Here is a 17545-nt window from a genome sequence, read left to right on the forward strand (position 1 = left end):
CCCCGCATGAAGCTATACTTTTCCAGAAACCTCCATCATACCCTATGGGGAAAATCTGAAAGACGCGCAAACATCAAAAATTCAACAAAAATCAGCAGTTTGCCCAGTTCCTTTGAAATGTTTGTGGTAGCTTCCACTCATTGGGCACTATAACTCCCACCCACTCTTTTGACCATGTGACCCATTTTTTCATCTGAATTAATTCAGACTCGGATTCGGATTAATTCGGATACAAAACAAAACTGAGGTGATTCGGAAGGCTTAATTTCAGACAAAATACAAAATGGGCTTGATTCGGATTTGGTACAAATCGAAACAGAAAAAATACAAAATGTGAAACCCTACAGGCTAAGCCCATTCTCCCCACTCAACATCCCCAGGCAGCTCCCACTGATCGTGGGAACCACCTCAGAGGCATCCTGCCTTTGAGGCTGGAGGTGGCCTAGAGCCCTACAACTAGTAGCCATTGATAGACCTCTCCTCCATGAAGTTATCAAAACCCCTCTTAAAGCATTCCAGGTTGTTGGCTGTCACCACATCTTGTGGCAGAGAATTCCACAAGTTGATTATGTGTAGTGTGAAAAGGTACCTCTGTTTGCTGGTCCTAAATATCCTGGCAATCAATTTCATGGTATGACCCCTGGTTCTAGTGTTATGTGAGAGGGAGAAGAATTTCTCTCTATCCACTTTCTCCACACCATGCATGATTTTATAGACCTCTATCATCTCCCTGCAGTTGTCTTTTTTCTCAGCTACATAGCCTCAGGTATTGTAGCATTGCCTCATAAGAAAGGTGCTCTAGGCCCCTGATCATCTTGGTTGCCCTCTTCTGCACCTTTTCCAATTCTACAATGTCATTTTTTAGATGTGGTGACCAGAATTCTACGCAGTACTCCAGGTGTGGTCGCACCATAGTTTTGTATAAGGGCATTAGAATATTAGCAGTTTTATTTTCAGTCCCCTTCCTAATGATACCTAGCATGGAATTGGCTTTTTTCACAGCTGCCGCACATTGAGTCGACACTTTCAACAAGCTGTCCACCATGACCCCAAGATTCCTCTCCTGGTCAGTCACTGACAGCTCAATGTATACTTGAAGTTGGGTTTTTTTCATCCAAATGTGCATCACTTTACACTTGCTAACATTGAACCACATTTGCCATTTTGTTGCCCACTCACCCAGTTTGGAGAGATCCTTTTGGAGCTCCTCATAATCTGTTTTGAAGTTCACTACCCAGAAGAGTTTGGTATCACCTGCAAATTTGGCCACCTTGCTGCTTACCCCTACTTCTAGATCATTTATGAGTCAATTAAAAAGCACTGGTCCCAGATCCCTGGGGGAGCCCACTTCTTGCTTCCCTCCATTGTGAAAACTGTCCATGTATCCCTACCCTCTGTTTCCTGTCCTTCAACCAGTTAGCAAGCCACACATGTACTTGTGCCTTTATCCCATGACTGCTAAGTTTCCTCAGGAGTCTTTGATGAGGAACTTTGTCGAAAGCTTTTTGGAAGTCCAGGTATACTATGTCAACTGGCTCACCCTTATCCACACACTTGTTGACACTCTTGAAGAACTCCAAAGGGTTTGTGAGGCAAGATTTACCTTTGCAGAAGCCATGCTGATTCTCTCCCTGCAGGGCCTGTTCTTCTATGTGCTGTACAATTTTATCCTTGAGGATGCTTTTCATCAATTTGCCCAAAATGGACATTAAGCTAACCAGCCTGTAATTTCCCGGATCACCCCTGGATCCCTTTTTGAAAACCAGTGTTACATTTGCTACTTCCAGTACTCCAGTACAGAGCCTGATTGCAGGGATAAGTTCTATATTCTAGCAAGGATGTCGGCAATTTCACGTTTGAGTTCTTTGAGGACTCCTGGATGGATCCTCCATCCTGGATTCCATCCAGTCATGGTGATTTATTAGTTTTCCATTTTTCCAGACAGTTTAGAAGATCAACTCTTGTCACGTCTATCTGACTCCGTTCTTTAGCTTCCATCCCCCAAAAGCCTGGTTCAGGAACAGGTACAGTATATGCTCAGTATCCTCTGCCATAAAGATGGACACAAAGAACTCATTGAGCTGCTCTGCAACCTCCATATCTTCCTTTCTGTTCTCTTCACTTGGACAGGTCTTCCAGTTTTGTAAGGAAGTCGGCTTCCCTTTTATGGCTTCCTTGACATTACCTGTTAGCCATGCTGGCATCCTCCTGGACTTAGTGGTACCTTTCCTCCTTTTGGGTATACAGTCTAACTGGGCTTCCAGTATTATGGTTTTGAGTAAATTCCATGCATTCTGAAGCAAAGTGACTCTCCTGATTGTCCTTTTCAGCTTTCTTTTCACCATAATCTTCATTTTGGAGAAGTTTCCTCTTCTGAAATTCAAAGTGTCTGTGTTAGACTTCCTTGGTGATTCTCGCCCCACATGTATGCTGAATTTGATCACACCATGGTCACTGTTCCCTAAAGGTTCAATGACACTGACATCACGCACCTGGTCCTGGGTGCCCCTCAGGATTAAGTCCAAGGTCGCCTTCTCTCTGATTGGTTCCAAGATCAACTGTTCTAGGGCATAGTCATTCAGTGTGTCTAGAAATTTGACCTCTTTGTCATTACCTGACTGTGAATTTATCCAGTGTATGTGTGGGTAATTGAAGTCACCCATTATTACTGCCCTGCCTCTCCTTGACACCTCCCAGATTTCCTGCTGCAACTCCCAGTCACTGTCAGTGTTTTGAACTGGAGGGCTTTAGCATGTCCCCAGTAGTACGTTCCCTTTCAGGCCTTGTATTGTCACCCACAGGGTTTCTGTGGAGGACTCCGGTCCACCTAGGTTCTCTACCTTGTTAGATTCTATCTCTTCTGATGATATCAGAAGTGCTGATATCAGCTAGGGATGTGCACCTAACCACCTGGCCCAGTTTGGTTTGAGTTCAAACTGAACTTGAATTGAACTGGGCCAATTTGGTTTTGTCCCCCTTTGAACCACCCCACCCCCCGGTTTAGTTCAGTCCGGGTGGCGTTCAACGAGCAATAAAGGAAAAATTACATTTTTTTTTAAAAAAAATTACCCCCTCCAAGTACTCTCCAAGATGACGGAGGGTGGGGGTGTGAATGGATGTTCCCCCTCCCTCCTGGGGAGTTAAAACTTGCCTGGTTCAGGAATTTTCAGCCTTTTCCGGGCCTATTCCCTGGTGTGGTGGCCATTTTGAAGGCTGTCACGCCTTTGCAGTGGGACCCTGCATGGTCATGACCCAGGCCATGCAGGGTCTTACTGCGCAGGTGCAGCAGCCTCCAAAATGACCACAGAAGCAGGGAATAGGCCCGGAAATGGCCGAAGGCACCCAAACCAGTCAAGTTTTAACTCCCTAGGAGGCCAGTGGGGGTGGGGGTACGTATTTCCAGATCATAAGACTTCAATTGTGCTCTGTGCTGTAATCTGTCAGATTTGAGTCGAGTGCTCCATTTGTGCTCTTGTCATCTACCTAACCGCATCAGCTCCTGTAGTTCTTCTGTATACCATGGAGCTAATTTAGAAGCGGGTCAGAGAGGACACTTAGGAGCGATCACATCTATCACCCTAGTGAGCACATTATTACAATTTTCCACCAGGGTGTCAGCAAGATTACCAGCAAAGTCATCCTTAAAACCCTCCTAGGTTTCTTGGAATCCTACTGGATCCGATAGCCTCTTTGGGAGGAACATCCTCACAGGCCCTTCACCCCTACAGACGTGACTAGCAGGTGCAAATTGAACCCTTACCAGGTGGTGGTCCATCCATGACAATGGTGAAATTATAGACATCCCCACCCATGGAACATCTCCCTGATCAGATAAAAAAACCAAATTGAGCATGTGACCATCAACATGTGTCGGACCTGAGACCACTTGGGAAAGGCCCATAGTTGTTATGGCCACTATGAACTCCTTAGAGGCATCGTGCCAATTCAGTTCCAAAGTTAACATTGCAGTCACCCACTACCATCTACCTGGGTATCTCCAATGTGAACTCTGCAACCAAATCTGACTGCTCACTTAGGGATTCTGGTGGGCAGCAGGGTGATCGGTACACTAACAGAAGTCTCAGTCTATCCCTGGTCCCAAGACTCAAGTACACACACTCAATATAGGTGGGTGTTCTGGCAGGGATCCTGGTAAGGGATATATTGTTCTTATAAATCACAGCCACTCCACCTCCCTGCCCATGTCCTCTCACCTACTCTACAACAGATGTTGGCCCACCTAGCATGGTTATTGTTAGTTCCAATCAGGATGGAATTGATCCAACATTTTTACCAAATGCACAAGCCTAGTATTTTGGCTGGTAAAACTTTTGCATTGACAATACTGGTAAACTACCAGGTCAATATTGGTAAATCCTTTCTCTCCATTGATAATAGTGGCATGACATTAGAAGAGTCTACATCAACGCTCATTGAAGTGATGGGAAATTGTTTCTCTAAAGGACAACTTAGAAAGATATTTACACTCATAGAGAAACATTAACATCTTCTTCAAGGAGATAGCAAACTCCTCTTGGCATAATTAAGTGGAGCATTATGAGAATCTGCCTTTAGTATGACTGCTATAGGAGGTGCTTGAATGGGTGGAGGCTCTAAATGTGAAAGTAGACATGTGCTTACATGCATGAGGTTCTATATTAATGTTAAGTAGTCAGATTGTGCCACCCACCCACAGATCAAGACAGTGGCTGTGGAGCTTGCACATTTAACACTATTGCACCGACACTGCTCCTGACAAAGCTACTATTTTCCAAGGCGGGGGGTGGGGGAGCTCTGATGCCAATGTGATTTTTTTTTCCTTGGAAAATAACTGTCACAAAAGACCCCACTCCAGATTGGAACTATAGTGAAATGTAATGGTCTGCATTGTTTAGTATGAAAAGCAATTTTGCGGTGGTTGGCCTCCTTTTACTGAGAGTTCTGGAAAAGGTTCCGAAAACTGCATCTCAAAAAGGTTAACTTTAATGCTGAAAACTGAACCCTTTGAAAATTTAGTGCACCTAAAATAAACATACATACATACATACATATTTATATATATCATTAGCCCATTTTATGTTGCCTTTGGAACAGCCCCTGAAAGACTATGATTCCCAACAGTACATCTACATTTCCTAGAACTGCAAGGAGGGAGGGGAACTTTGTCTGAGTATCTTTTTGAAAGTAGATCCACTGCAGCCAACAGAAGAAAAACGACTATTACATAAAACAATATATGATTATATACAATCCATTCAGATTTAACAGCTACTCCCAGATGCATCACTAAAATATTATAAAAGTGATACAATGTGGGATCTACAAGCGAAGAGAACAAATTTGGCTACCTCACATGTAATATCTGTTTGTTTATCATTTAAAAGAAATGAAACATATAATGACTTTGAACACCTTAGAAAATGTTTTAGTAAGGGTGAAATTAACTTACTATGAAGGTTGCTATAAAAGATAAGGATTTCAACAGCTCCAGAGCTTCAAGGAAAGTTATGCTCCATAAAAGGGAAGGGATCTTTTTCTACCTGCCCTTTAAAAGTGCCTATAGAAGTGCTTTGAAACAGGGTCTGGAAAAGGCCCTCCAGTATATAGGCACATCCAAGGTGATCAAATAATTGGCCAACTCAAAACTATGATTCTGTCTGAGGGCTCTGTAATCCCTGGGAGTTTTATTTAAGTCACTGTGAAATTCCATACCCATAATATGTTGTTTGAGGGTTTATTTAGCCCTCTAAAAGCCCAGAGGTAATAGGTATTCAGCTGAGAAGCCATAAGATAACAATTCCTTCCAAAATCCTCCTCCCAATTTGAGTGAAAGCTATGATTAAGTGTAAGAGGAGCCAGTCCTACTATTTAACTGTATCTATCTATCTATCTATCTATCTATCTAATTTGTACACTGCCCCAAACTTCTGTCTATGCATAGTTTATAGCAATATAAATCAAGTTAAAACACATAAAATAAAAATCTTTAAAAATTTAAAATCACAGTCAAATTTAAAAAGCTTGAGTGAAGAGATAAGTCTTCAAGTATTTTTTTAAAAGTTGTAAGAGATGGGGAGGCTCTTATTTCTGCAAGGAGTGCATTCCAGAGTCTCAGGGCAGCAACAGAGAAGGCCCATCCCTGTATAGCCACCAGACGAGCTGCTGGCAACTGCAGACAAGCCTCTTTGGATGATCTCCAATATACGATCATAGACATACAGACTTTAGCTTCAACGCGCATCAATCCAGCCTCCAACCTCAAAATTGCATTTGAGACACATCTTGCGGTGTGAAACAATGCACTTAGAAATCTAGATTGTGTCCTTTCAAGCATGGCGACATTGGAATGGGGCCCTAATTGGGCTCCATAAAGGAGCTGTGGCAGTGGTTTAGCCACAAATAATTTAATAGCCACTGGTAAATAGCTTCCACATTTTGAAAGAAAAAACCTTAGAATGGCTACAGCACTCCTTTGAGCTGATGCAGTGACATAGTTGGCCTGGGCTGTCTTCCTTCCTAAGACCTGAAAAATTATTATATACAATTGATTGTATTATATTATATTATATTACACCCATATACTTGAAGCTTTTCACTTGTCCGATGACCATTGATACTCCATTTGTGAATCCTCGGTCTCTTTTCAAAGATCATAACCTTTGTCTTTTGCTAGTTGATTACCAAATGTTCTTCTATACAATATTGGGCAAGAGCCTTGAGTGCTCTCTTTAGACCAATTGACATCTATGATAAAATTGCAGCATAATATGCATATAGCAGAATAAACAAAATTCTTGTCTCCTAACTTTGGGGCGTGTAAATCCAAACTCTACAGTCATTTGACTAAGGAGTTGATAAAAATGTTAAACAAGAAGGGGGCTAATATACAGACCTATTTAATACCCTTGTGGGTGGGAATAGGATTAGATAGTTGGCTCTGTCAATTGCACCTAACCCTCAGAATTGTGTTCTCATGAAGTTTATAAATGAGTAATAATAGACAGGTATCAATTGTGGAATCCTTAAGTTTGCCTCATATAATGTCTCTAGAGATTGAATCAAAGAGGCGAGTCTCGTGATCAGTGAGAAGCGCCATAAAGGGGTTTGCGGGGAGAGCGGGCTTAGCTCATTCTCCCCGCAGATGATCAAACCGACCGCCCACACAACTGCCAGCTCCGTCATGGAGCCAGCGGGGGCTGCGGGGATCAGGGGCTGCACGGCCCCACACAAGCACATGAGGCATTCTGGAGAGACCCCCAAGCCCGGAAGGCTGCTTGCAGCTTCCCGGTCGGTCTGCTCGTGTGTTGCTGCCTGCCACAGCAACACATGAGCAAAATGAGGAGGTTAACGGAGCACTCACTCAGTTAACCTCATCTTAGTGGAGGGGTATTTAGGGTGGTTAGCTGCTGGAAGCCACGCGGCTCCCGTTGCAGCACACGATCATCCAAAAGCAGGCTAGGCTCCCTTAGCCCACTTTTGGGCGATCGTGAGAATCACCTTAAAGGCTGCCTTGAGATCTGTGAAGGTTGCATAAAGTGACCTGTTGGAATTAGAAGAGTATTTTTCCACCAAGTGCTTCAAAACAAGCCCATGACATCCTGATATACAGTAAGTCCTGCTTGTTCTTCCTCTAAGATATTTTATTAATCCATCCAATCCTGTAATTTCCAGAACAAGTGCCTGACATATCATTTACTGATTATATGTAGCAGACTAAGCATTCTATAATTAGCAGGATTATCTCTGTTCCCTTTTTTAAAACATGGAATAATACTAGCAATATCCCAGTCACCTGGTAGGTGTGCAGGTTTATCAATATAAGAGAAAAGAGATGACAAAATAGAAGCCCAACAGTCTTAATTAATTCAACTGGAATATAATCATTGCCTGGAGCTTTGCCACTTTTCAGGTATATCATTTTTTTTTTAAAATCTTGGATACTGAAACTGGCACCCATTGATATGATGTATCAACTGAGAAATCAATGGGCACCACCTGACTACACTCGTTCTCATATAGTGTCCAAAAGTGGGTTTCCCAGGCTCGTATTGAGATGTCAGAGACAATTTGGGACATACCAGAATCATGGTACCCAGCAGTAATTTTCCAGAAATTGGATGTATCTTTAGACTCAACAGAAAATATCAATTGTCAGGTTTTCAATAAAGCAGCTCTTTCCCCCCTTTTCAACAGGTGTTAATTTATTTTCATCTTGAGTAAATTGATCGGAACTACCCATAGGGTTGGACTTGTGAATTGATGAGGGCTTTCTTTCCTGCTACACATTCATTATTGAACTACCTCTCAGAGCCATAACTGCCAGTAAGTACAGTCTTGACAAGTGATTTAGAAACAAACTCCTGCATCTTCTGAATAAGCATACTGTAATGCCCAATAATGGAATTATCTGGGAGATCTGAACCAAAACCCACACTCAGAACGGCAGTACAAATTAGTTGGCAATCTACTGAATTTAGCCATTAATACTGACTTGCATGTTCCATCTAAGTCTAGTAGGTCCTGACTCAACCGTCTTCTAGGATTGATACGTACTCTTATTAGTATTATTATTTATTCAATTTCTATACTGCCCTTCCAAAAATGGCTCAGGGTGGGTTACAAAGAGAAATAATAAATAAATAAGATGGATCCCTGTCCCCAAAGGGCTCACAATCTAAAAAGAAACACAAGATAGACACCATCAACAGTCACTGGAGGTACTGTGCTGGGGGTGGAGAGGGCCAGTTACTCTCCCCCTGCTAAATAAAGAGAATCACCATGTTCAAAGGTGCCTCTTTGTCAAGTTAGCAGGGGGACCTTAAGCAGACTAGTTGAGATGTTACAGACCAATTTCAGTGGGAGATGGTCACTTTCAGGGTGGGGAGCAACCTCAAAGTGGACAACCTAATTTACAAGATTATGAGAAATAAGTAAATAATCTAAAGTGGAAAGTATAGATCCAGGCCAGAATGAAAATTGTCCCGGCCGATCCCCTCAGTGACATCATTTAATATAATCAAGTCCAAATGGTTAGACATTTGCAACAAGCAAAAGCATGCTAGATTGCTCATTGTGTCCCTAAAAGAACACGTAGAAACAAAGGAAACACCTTCCGCGTTCAGGGGGCAACTATGGTATTGGGCATATAAGGATATATCATTTTCCCCCATTCTGGCATGTAGGTTCTCCCCAGTGATCACGTAAGCAGATGGATATAAATTTAAACATTTTGCTATACAGAACTCTAGTTCACCCCATAAAATGTTTAATCTGCGAATGAAGACACTGGGCAGGGGGCAAATATATGTTGATACATAGCAAGCTATGGTGCCTGAAGATCAAGGCTTGAAAGGGTAATTTAGTAACTTTGACTTGAAGATCTGTAAAGATAAGCTAGTGCTACCCAATCCACTTTTTAGTCTACCCGCTTTCTCAATGGGAAAGCAGAGCAGAAAGCTCTGCTCTCTCTTGATGCCAGGAACAAAAAGTTAAAAATAGAGAAAATCTTACCTCTTCTGACTGGTAGCTACAAGGGTTTGGGGATTCTACTGCTGCTCTAGATTGCTATTTGGAACCAAATCTCAATAGGCCAAATTGGGCCAATTTGACTCAAATTGGCTCAATTTGAGTAGAATCAGGCTTAATTGGGCCAAAGTGACCTGATATATTTTGGATCCAAATAGTAAACCAAATCTATGCAGAGCCCTACCATTCATTTATTGACTCACTACAAAATGTTTAAGCCACCCAAGCTATTTTAATATTATACACCTCATGACAATGCCATATTCCTAAAATGTGTGCTAAGAGTGTGTGCTAAGAATGCAATGCTTTAAACCAAACTATAAGCTAAATTTTTAATTTCATGGTCGGTGAAGATCTGCTAAACATTTTAGCATCAGCTTCATTTGAAGAAATTTGTTTTAATTTGAAAAACAGCAGGCAAGTAAAGATTTCAACTTAGGTTCTGCAAGTCTTCTTGAGATCCCAGAGCTGTGCTTGCTAGATCAAACTAAAACACTGCAAACACAAAGTTAATTAATTTGAAAGAAGCTGAACATTACCGCAAAAATTCAAGCAAATTTGCTTGGTTCAGTTTGAGCTATGTTGCAGAATTCGTTAACCTTGTAAACTTTCTTTGCATAATGTCAAGTACTTTGTTTATTGGCCATTAGCCACAAATGTTACATGGAATGCAAGTGTGCGGAGCAGTACTACACCTCTGCATACCAGGTGCTGAGTATAAGTAATAAGGGAAGGGCATTATCTTCATTCTCCGTTTGCAAGCTCCCATATTCATTTGACTCTCTACAGTGCTGGACTAGATTAGCCAATGATGACTGCTTATTCAGGACACACAGAATGCAAAAGTGTCATCTTAAGAACAAATGTTAGAAATCACTTGACTGGCAACTTAAGGATCCCTCCCCCACTTAAAATCAGGGGCTGACATCTGGATTAACAAAGCACCATGCTATGAGAGCATATTTTTGGGTGGCACAAAGTGTTTCCAGGAGGGGAAGGTAATCAAAATTCTTACCATCAACTCTATGCAAGCACCACTGCAGTGTAGGGATGTGCATGCACTTGTTCATGCAGTCCCAGAAGGTGTGTGGGAGGGGTTTCTTTTAAGGGGCAGGGAGGGTGCCATTACCTCCTCTGCTGCATTCTCCCTGCCGGCGCTCTCCCCAAAACTGCAGGTGTGGGGCTGCAGTGTACCACCTTGGGGCTGCAGCGTATCACAGCATTGTACCGGAAGTGGCCAACAAGTGCATTGAGGTAAAGGCACCCTCCCTGCTACTTAAAGGAACCCCCCTGACTCCAAACCGTCACAAACGCTGGACTTTCAGACCAGTTTGGTGCTACAAAAAGGCACACCAAACTGGTTCATGCACATCCCCAGTGCAACGTTAGTCCAGAACTCTTCAGGAACACTGGTGCTACACTGACGCGTCTCCTGTACCACTGATTCGTCATTAGTCTGGATGTCAGCCAGTGTTAATGTGTGTGGCCTAAATGAATTAATTAACTGGGATATTTTGAGGCTCCTTCAGACAAACCATTACCAAATGTGGCAGAGCCATTGTGGCTGTGCTCAGAGTTGGCAGGTTTCAATATCTGCTTCTCACTGGAAGATGTTCTTTGAACAGTGCATCATTGAAAAGGAGTGAGTGGCACTGATGGTGTCTAGTGTGGTGGCAATACCTTGCAAGCTGGGTGGGGCTTGTACCACTACTGTTTCGGGGAGGCATGAGCCCCCCTGAGATGAAGCAAAGAATAATAGAATTTCAGAGTTTGAAGGGACCTTGGAGGCTCCACTGCTCAGTGAAGGAAACTGCTACAGCATTCCTGACAGTAGGGATGTAAAAAACCAGCTCAATCTGAACTGTGGTTCAAATCAAACTGGCCTAGTCCAGTCCAAGTTCGAACTGGAACAGCCCTGCTTTGAACTGGACCAGTTTGGACTGGTTCAGGGGTCTACTGGTCAAGGGGAAATCTGGTGAGGATTCCCCTTTACCAGTAAAGGGGCAGGGGGCTTCCCTAGGTCTAGAGGGGGCATGAGGGGAGTCAGTAATAAAAAGGATCAGTGCTGAGTACTGACTCCCCCTGCCCCCCTGTGCCCCTTTACTGGTAGACCCTCGAACTGGTCTGCAAACTGGTTCAGACCTATCTGGAGGTCTAACCAGACCGGGTCTAGTTTGACCAGAACTGGGCCAAGCCATTTTGAATCCCATCCAGATGTGAGCCGAACCAACAAATTCAGTTCCATGCACACCCCTACCTGACAGATGCCTGCCGAGCCCCTATTAAAAAACCCTCTAGTGAAGGTCAACGCATCACTGTGTGAGGCAGACTGTTCCTCTGTTGTACAGCTCTTACTGTTAGGAAATTCCTCCTAATGTTTAACCCAAATCTTCTTCCTTGTGATTTCAAGGCAGTTTCTAGTCCTGCCCTCATGAGCAACAGAAAACAATTTTGCTCCTCTTGTGTGCAACAGCCATTATGATAACTGAAGACACCTCTTCTGCAAGCCAAGCATACCCACCTCCTCCAGCTGTTCCACATAGGACTTGTTTTCCAGACCCTTCATCATCGTGATTGCCCTCCTCTGAACCTGTTCCAGTTTATGAATGTCCTCCTTAAAATGTGAGACCCAGAATTTAACACATTATTGCATGTGAGATCTGTCCAGCACAGAATAGAGTGGACCAATTACATCTCATGATCTGGTCACTAGGCCTCAGTTAATGCAGCCTAAGACTGTATTAGCATTTTTAGCAGCTGCATCATACTGCTGGCTCATATTCAACATTGTCCACTAAGACACCTAGATCCCTTTCACATGTACTGCTGCTAAGCGAGATGGACCTTTTCCTGAGCCAGTGAGGCATTCTTGTTCATAGAAAGCCCCTGTGAACATGGAACTGATTAGGACAATGGGAATGGCAGAGCAATTATTCCTAAAATTTGTTTTTAAATTGTCTATTGAATAGATGGTGAATTGTTTTACAATCACTGTTTTACAGTAATTGTGCTACAATGGTAAAAATAGGACCATAAATATGAACAATTGTTGTATCTTTTCCAGTCTCATCAATAGTTTACTCTAACTTTAATAAGTTCTTTTCTCTGTTTGGCACAGATACTTCAATGATTTCTCAAAATGCTGTAAATAAGCTGGTATAAAAGGTAATGAATGCAAATGACTTCTTTGTGAAATGCCACACTAGCTGACTGAAAGCATTCTGATATCGTCTTTATATGCTGTTCTGTGAAATATCTGGGGGATTTATTGAATATACATTTTCCTAAATTCACTCCGATTTGTCATGTTTTCAGATGTGATTGCTTCCGAGTTGTGGCAAAATGACAGAAATAGCATTCAAACCCCAGTGGCATTCTCACTGTTCAAAAGCAAGAGTGGAATATTGCCTAATCCAATGGATGTAGAAATTTGTATCAATAGAATTTGTTGCCAATTTGACAGAACTATGTTCTCTTTTCTTTAAAAAAAAAAGAAAAAGGAAAGAAAGAAAGAAAAGAAAAAGCAAGTTCTAGCAGTGGGAATGTTTTAAAAACTAATAAAACTATGGCTCCAGGGCCTACCCACTCTGTGTTTTCCCAGATGGGGAAATGTTTCAATTTTTACTTTAAATTAAGTAATAGGCCAGCACAGACTGACATATGGAAGCAGGGGGGAGCATCCCTGTAGTGATTACCAAGGGGAGTTTGTGGAAGACCACCCAGCAGAGCAATAATGATACCCAAGGGACAATTATGAAGACTACACTCTTGCACTAAAGAACAGTTACATAGTATGTTATTGAGGCATAGTGAGTTAACTAAGCATTGTTGCTTTAAGAACAATTCACTCTCCAGACTCCCCATTCCAGAAAGGTGATTGAGGTGGTCTCTTAGGCAAAATGGTGAGGGAATTCCTATGACCATTAAGTGCTGGAAGGTGGCAATAGAAACATGGGTGTCACAATCAGCACCATGCAAACTCATGGTTCCTGGCTGGGTAGGCTCCTTTGCTGACTTTGACAGCCCGCACCCATGCTAGGGGGCACCTCTCCGGTCAGCAGCTGGGTGCTTACTCAGTGTTAGCTGCAGTGCCTCATGCCACCACTGCCACTTCTTGGCATTGATAGGTAAATCCAAGAATTCCATGCTCCCCTCGATTGTTTCACAGTGGCTTTGCTACCTCATGAGATGCTGCTGCCCCTCATGCTTCTCCTTGAAACTAGGCAAAACCCTGCTGCAGGTCTGTTAGGAGCCCTGATAGGGAGCTGTATATATTAGGGATGTGCACGAATTGAATTTTTTGTTTTGATTTGTACTCGAATTGAAAACCCCTGATTTGTTTTGGGTCTGAATCTGACCCCGCTGAATCAACCCAGATTCAATTTGTACCTGAATTTTCCAAATATGAATCTGAATCAATTCTGATCAAAAAAAGGGTCCCGGGGCCAAAAGAGTGGGGGTAGTGGTACCGCCCAATGGGTGGAAGCTACCACCCAAATTTCAAAGACATTGGGCGAAGATCTTTAAAGAATTTTTGTAGTTTACGCATCTTTAAGATTTTCCCCATAGGGAATAATGGAAATTCCAGCAAGCTTATAGCTCCATGGGGGTGGGCGCATCAGGGTGGCCCAGAGTGGGATGTGGTGGGTGTTAGTGCCCAATGGGGGCAGGGAAATTACCACCCATATTTCAAAGGAATTGGGCAAAGGGCTGATTTTTAAATCACTCTTGTTTACGTGTCTTTAAGATTTTTCCCATAGGGAATAATGGGGATTCCAGCAGCCTTGGTTATAACTCCCGGCAGGTGGCACCAGGGTGGTTTGTGATGGGTGGTAATGCCCAATGGGTGCAAAGAAGCTACCACCCAGATTTCAAAGAAATTGGGCAAAGGGGTGATTTTTAAAGAATTTTTGAAGTTGGCATGTCTTTGGGGCAGATTCAGGGCAGAAATACGGTTTTGGGGGGCAGAAGAGTGGGTTGGGCAGTAGTGCCCCAATGGGTGCCCCCTTTTCTGCCCTGAATCTGCCCCAAAGATGCACAAACTTCAGAAATTCTTTAAAAATCAACCCTGTGCCCAATTCCTTTCAAATCTGGGTGGTAGCAGGCACCCATTGGGGCGCTACCACCTGACCCACTGTGGCACTCCTAGGAGGCACCCACGGGCAGAAATGGGCACTGTCTGTCTCCATTGTCCCATAGGGTAGATGCAGAACACATCATCAACAACAGCAGAGCTTTGCAAAGAACAAGGTTTCCAAAGTTCACACACATCCACTGTGTCACACACTCACCACATCTATTGTGTCCCACCATCTCCTCCCCCGCCCCCCAGAAATGGTCTGGGAAAACATTCCAGCAAGGATTCAAACTGGCAACCTCTTGCTCCCTTGGCAAGTTACTTCCCCACTGCACCATTAAGTTGCTTCTCCTTCCACTCAAAAAGGGACACTCCATTCCAAGTTGGGTCCAGACTCGTTTTAGTCTGGATCTGGTTCAAAATGGATTCACTTCTTGCTCCTCTAGAAACCACACTTCCCTTTGTGGTTAGGGAGTAACTGGTGGTAAAGAGGACAATCTCACAGAGGAAGGCCTGCCTGATCACTTAGATTCAAATAAAGTTTCCTTTTGCTTCTTGCATCAAAATGTCATAGGGATGTGGTTGTGGTAGCCTGTAGAAGTGAGAGAGAGCAGCATAGTGTACTGTCCTGGTTTGAGGGCAGTGTACTGGTTGGAGTGTTGAGCTAGGACTGGTGAAACCCATGTTCAAATCGACACTCAAGGCTAGTTCCAACAATCACCGGCTTCATTATACAACCAAGATGGGGGCCGAGCCAAGAGCTGATGTTACTGTAAGTTTCCAACACATAGTTGGGGCATTCTTTACTCACATGGGGTGTTCATCCGAATCACCCAGGATTTTGTAGCACATTTTGAGGCTCTATCTATCTATCTATCCATCAAATTTATACCCCACCTAAACTTATGTCTCTGGGCGGCCAACAACAATTAAAACACATATAAAAGTTAAAACAATTCAACATAAAACACATATAAAGTTAAAATACAATAATTTAAAAACTATAAAACTAAACAATATTTTTAATTAAAAACCTGAGAAAGCTTGAGTAAAAAAAGGTGTTTTCAAATGTTTTTTAAAAATAGCCAGAGATGGGGAAGATTTTAACTCAGAGATAGGGAGGATTTTAACTCAGCAGGGAGCGCATTCCACAATCTCGGGGCAGCAGCCAAGAAGACCCATCTCTGTGTGACCACCAAACGAGTTGGCAGTAGCTGGAGACAGGCCTCCTCAGACGACCTCAATGGGCAGTGGGGTTCGTAGCGAAGAAGACGTTCTCTTAAATAACCAGGACCTAAGCCATTTAGGGCTTTATAAGTTATAACTAGCACTTTGTATTTTGCCCAGGAACCTATCAGCAACCAGTGTAATTCCATCAGCAAAGGAGTATTGTGGTCTCTCCGAGATGACCCAGAGACCAACCTGTCTGCCGCATTCTGAACCAGCCGAAGTTTATATGCAAATGCCAGAAGCCTCCAAGCCAAGGGTGAGCTGGAGTGCTTAACTGATATGAAAAAACAGATATAGTGGGCATAACAGAAACATGGTGGAACAATGAGAACCAGCGGGACACCTTTTTTTCCTGGATATAAACTATATAGAAAAGACAGGGAGGGGTGCCTTGGAGGTGGAGTAGCACTGTATGTTAAAGTAGGGATAGGATCTAACAAGGTAGAAAACCTAGGAGGACCAGAGTCCTCCACAGAAACCCTGTGGGTGACAATACAAGGCCTGAAAGGAAATGTGCTACTGGGGACATGCTATCCCACTCCGGAACAAACCACTGACAGTGACTGGGAGTTGCAGCAGGAAATCAGGGAGGCATCAAGGAGAGGCAGAGCAGTAATAATGGGTAACTTCAATTACCCACACATAGACTGGGTAAATTCACAGTCAGGTAATGACAAAGAGATCAAATTTCTAGATATGCTGAATGACTGTGCCCTAGAACAGTTGGTCTTGGAACCAACCAGAGAGGAGGTGATCTTTATTCAGTATACATGTGGGGAGAGAATAACTAAAGAATTCTAACACAGAAACTTTGAAATTCAGAAGAGCAAACTTTTCCAAAATGAGGAGTATGGTGAAAAGAAAACTGAAAGGGAAAATCAGGAGAGTCACTTCACTCCAGAATGTGTGGAGTTTACTCAAAATCACAATACTAGAAGCCCATTTAGAATGTATGCCCTAAAGGGGGAAAGGTACCACTAAGTCCAGGAGGATGCCAGCATGGCTAACAGGTACAGTCAAGGTAGCCATAAAGGAGAAGAAGACTTGCTTCTGAAATTAGAAGGCCTGGCCAGAATGAAGAAAACAGTGAGGAACACAAACTATGGCAAAAGAAATGCAAGGTGACAATAAGGGAATCAAAAAGAGAGTTTGGGGAACATTTAGCTAAAAGCATCAGGTGGGATAACAAAAACTTCTATAAATGCATCAGAAGCAGGAAACCTGCCAGGGAGGCAGTTGAACAGTTAGACAATGAGGGAGTGAAAGGAAGGATAGGGAGGATGGAGAGGTTGAAGAGAAACTAAATAAGTTATTTGCATCTGTCTTCCCGGCAGAGGATACTGAGCATATACCTATTCCTGAACCAGGCTTATTGGGGATGGAGGCTAAATAACTGAGTCAGATGGAAGTGACAAGAGTTGATCTTCTGAAGTGTTTTAAAAACTGAAAACTAGCAAATTGCCAGGGCCAGACAGCATCCATCCAAGAGTCCTTAAAGAACTCAAATGCGAAATTGCCAACCTCCTTGGTAAAATATATAACTTATCCCTAAAATCAGATTCTGTACCAGAGGATGGAAAGTAACACATGTAACACCAATTTTCAAAAAGGGATCCGGGGCAATCCGGGAAATTACAAGCCGATTAGCTTAACGTTCGTTCCAGGCAAATTGATGGAAAGCATCCTTAAGGATAAAATTGTAAAGCACATAGA

General features: G+C 42.9%; 1 long non-coding RNA gene across 3 annotated transcripts in view; it reads left to right on the forward strand.

The window, feature by feature from the left end:
- LOC128352907 (uncharacterized) overlaps nucleotides 1–17545 on the forward strand; it is a 126278-nt gene that overhangs the window by 59342 nt on the left and 49391 nt on the right. For all 3 annotated transcript variants that reach the window (XR_008320699.1, XR_008320698.1, XR_008320700.1), the window contains exons 3-5: nucleotides 8194–8322; nucleotides 11936–12147; nucleotides 12644–12690. This is a non-coding gene — a long non-coding RNA (uncharacterized LOC128352907). The remainder of the gene's footprint in view (nucleotides 1–8193; nucleotides 8323–11935; nucleotides 12148–12643; nucleotides 12691–17545) is intronic.

Source organism: Hemicordylus capensis, chromosome 4 (genome assembly GCF_027244095.1).
Source record: "Hemicordylus capensis ecotype Gifberg chromosome 4, rHemCap1.1.pri, whole genome shotgun sequence".
NCBI lineage: Eukaryota > Metazoa > Chordata > Lepidosauria > Squamata > Cordylidae > Hemicordylus > Hemicordylus capensis.